Source organism: Staurois parvus, unplaced genomic scaffold (genome assembly GCF_062004578.1).
Source record: "Staurois parvus isolate SC_StPar_1 unplaced genomic scaffold, SC_StPar_1.0 ptg000290l, whole genome shotgun sequence".
Taxonomy (NCBI): Eukaryota; Metazoa; Chordata; class Amphibia; order Anura; family Ranidae; genus Staurois; species Staurois parvus.
In genome coordinates this window covers 2,766,436-2,770,584 of record NW_028318086.1, presented here as the reverse complement: position 1 = coordinate 2,770,584, position 4,149 = coordinate 2,766,436, and positions in this window count along the sequence as shown.

Here is a 4,149-nt window from a genome sequence, read left to right as displayed (position 1 = left end):
AATGTGAGTTAGGGACCTTAGATTGTACGCCCCTTGAGGGTTAGGGACCTTAGATTGTACGCCCCTTGAGGGTTAGGGACCTTAGATTGTACGCCCCTTGAGGGTTAGGGACCTTAGATTGTACGCCCCTTGAGGGTTAGGGACCTTAGATTGTACGCCCCTTGAGGGTTAGGGACCTTAGATTGTATGCCCCTTGAGGGTTAGGGACCTTAGATTGTACGCCCCTTGAGGGTTAGGGACCTTAGATTGTACGCCCCTTGAGGGTTAGGGACCTTAGATTGTACACCCCTTGAGGGTTAGGGACCTTAGATTGTACGCCCCTTGAGGGTCAGGGACCTTAGATTGTACGCCCCTTGAGGGTTAGGGACCTTAGATTGTACGCCCCTTGAGGGTTAGGGACCTTAGATTGTACGCCCCTTGAGGGTTAGGGACCTTAGATTGTACGCCCCTTGAGGGTTAGGGACTGATGTGAATGTACAATATATATGTAAAGTGCTGCGTAAATTGATGGTGCATTAGAAGTACCTGAAATAAATAAATACCACCAAAAGAAAGATCTATTTGCTGGAAAAAAAGACATAAATTTCATTTGGGTGCTGCGTTGCATGACCGCGCAATTGTCAGTTAAAGTAACACAGCGCCGTAAGGCGAAAAATGGCCTGGTCAGGAAGGGGGGGAAATCCTCTGGATGGCGAGGGGTTAAAGCGATACGTAACAAAGTATCTTCTAAAGAATAGTTCCTCCGGTTCTCCTTTCACTCTCCAGTAACGGACAAGACCCATGAGACTTACTAAACGGCAGCATCCTGTCTTGCAAGACAGGGCTGAGCTATGTGGCAGAGCTGTGTAAATCTTAAGCCTGGATTGATAGAAATACAATTTGGTAGGAAAAAAAGCAAACGCTCTCATATATATATTTCATCTTTGAGTTTATCTTTGTGTCTGGAGTTCAGCTTTAAAAGCGTGTTTTTCACACCTTAGAAAAAAAAAAATCATTGACAAAAAAGTCCTTTCCGCCGCGGTGTCCTCTTTCTGCACACCACAGCGTCCTATCCACACAGCCCCGCCATTGTGTCTGTGCATGCCGCATCCCGCCGCCCCTCCAGCTATGAAACCAAATCTTGTTTTGAATGCTTTTAAGTGTTTAAGTACCATATCTGTAAATTACGTGAATCAACCTGAAGAGATAACAATCCCCCCCCCCCCTTCTCCCTCCGTCTATTCCTGGTGCGAGACCAAACAGGCGAACATCACAGATACGCATCGCGGTTGGCGGACCAATTTGAGAATCCGTGATTAAAGATGTTCCATTTTTATCGCATTAAAGTCTCGTCTATCCGGCTGCTTTACGGTCTTGATCTCAGGGAGGCCAATAACGCGGTAATACCCCCTCATATTACCTAAATATAGTGCCGCAGAGGGCGGGGGGGGGAGGGGCTGGGGGGCTCTTTATGTGATAATAATCTGCTCTTTGATCTGGATGAATCTAATTTTAAACACTGTATTCCCCGGGCTGCAAATGCTGGATTGCTTTGTGCGCTGAAAGTATGCGATGCGAATCAAGGTGCCTAACCAAGAGGGGCTGGGATGTTTTCTCAACCAGGGGCGGACTGACCATTTGGAAACTCGGGCACTGCCCGAGGGCCCGGGGTCAGTAGGGGGCCCCATGAGATGCCCCTGGTACCTTTTTCATAGGCTTTTTTGAGTTTGGGCAAGGACACAGGGGCCCCATGATCCCCTATTGCCCGGGGGCCCCATGAGTTGTCAGTCCGCCCCTGTTCTCAACTGAAATATAGATACGTGAGTCGTCTAATGCCCCGTACACATGATCAGAAAATCGTACAAAAAAATTTTGCGGGAGCACGGATCGAATGATTTTTCTCTTCGTTGATGCGCAGGATGTTTTCACCGATTACCAGGGGCGGACTGACCATTTGGAAACTCGGGCACTGCCCGAGGGCCCGGGGTCAGTAGGGGGCCCCATGAGATGCCCCTGGTACCTTTTTCATAGGCTTTTTTGAGCGTGGGCAAGAACACAGGGGCCCCATGATCCCCTATTACCCGGGGGCCCCATGAGTTGTCAGTCCGCCCCTGCCGATAACGATATTGTGAACGAAAAAATCCAGATGAACAACAGTGAAAAATCTTGTCGTTTCGCATACAAACGATCGATTTCCTATGCGGTGGTACGAAAAAAATCTATCACGCATGAGTGGAAACAGAAGATGACCCGGATGTTTATGTCCGAGGAATCTTCGTAAGCACGAATGAAAAATCCAAATGTTACAAGTAGATTGTCCTAATGAGATGATGAAACCAGAATTCTGCAGATTATATTTTATGTATCACTATTTATGTATATAGGTCGTGTAATAAACGAGATTATACTCATTGCTGGTAATCGTTGTGTATATCGATCGTTCTGGCCGGAAGGGCGTGGCTACAAGGTCACATGCACACTGCATCACTTCCACTTGTACGGAAGACGTCAACACTACGTATTGCCCGATGAACGATTTTTTTAGATTGGTTAATGTGGGTCACGATTTCGACCAATGAACGAACGCCTCTCGGTCGTCAGATGACCGGTCGGTGGATTTTCTAATCGTGTTTTCCCACCTTAACGCTCTGTTTCTTCTCCCTGCGTTGCAGGTAAGTATAACATGTTTGTTCTATTTAAAAAAAAATTTAAGTTTTAGAATGAAATCTGCAATCACTCGGATCTCATTTACGATAAAGAAAAAAAAATTGTCCTGTCTATAACGAGGTTCCCTGCGTATGAGCTTACCTCCTGGAGAACCGCGCTCTTTTCAAGGTGCTGAAAGGGATTGGAGCCACCACCTACGTATTGCCCGACAAACAATTTTTTTAGATTGGTTAACCATTTCAATACCGGGCAATTTTCCACCTTCCTGCCCAGGATATTTTTCAGGTTTCAGCGCTCTCACACTTTGAATGACAATTGCGCGGTCATACAACATTGTACCCAAACTAAAATTTTATCATTTTCTTCACACAACTAGAGCTTTCTTTTGGTGGTATTTAATCATCACTGGGGTTTTTATTTTTTGATAAATTAACAAAAAAATACCAAAAAATCTTTGTTTCTGTTATAAAAGTTTGCAAATAAATAATTGTTCTTCATAAATTTAGGCCGAGATGTATTCTGCTACATGTCTTTGGTGAAAATAACCCAAATTAGGATGTATTATTTAGTTTGTAGGAAAGTTATAGAGTTCACAAACTATGGTATAGATCTGAATATTGATCAATCCTGAAGTACTGACAGCCAATCTAATTTCTTGAGGTCCAAGAATGTCAGAACAGTACAGTTATCCCCCAAATGTCAGGACAGTACAGTTATCCCCCAAATGTCAGGACAGTACAGATATCCCCCAAATGTCAGAACAGTACAGATATCCCCCAAATGTCAGAACAGTACAGATATCCCCCAAATGTCAGGACAGTACAGATATCCCCCAAATGTCAGAACAGTACAGATATCCCCCAAATGTCAGAACAGTACAGATATCCCCCAAATGTCAGGACAGTACAGATATCCCCCAAATGTCAGGACAGTACAGATATCCCCCAAATGTCAGGACAGTACAGATATCCCCCAAATGTCAGGACAGTACAGATATCTTTTTGCAGAGTAGACAGTCCGACGTACTTCATAAGAGGCATGGCGAGTTTTTTGAAGTTGTATTTTTTTTGTCATAATTTTTCGGAAAATGAAATATTGAAAATGAAAATGAAAATGGAAAATTCTTTTCACTATTTTTTTTTTTTTACATACTGTCACCAGTGCAGTACAGCGTCATCATATAAGTGGCATGGCAGTGAACAGGGACACTGACTGGTGACAGTATGAAAAAAAAAAATATATATATATATTTTTTTAATTTTTTATTACATTTTTTTTATTTTTTTAAGATTTTTTTCATATTTCACTATGACCAAAGTAGTACAATGTTACCATAGTAACATTGTACTACTTTGGGGAAGTGATCAGTATTTTTTTTTACACAATTTGCTTATAGCAAAGAATTACTTTGCTATTAACAAGCATTTACCTGAATGACATCGATTCGTTCAGGGTTTTTTTTTTGTGCTTAGCTGTGATTTGGCCACAGCTAATCACATGACA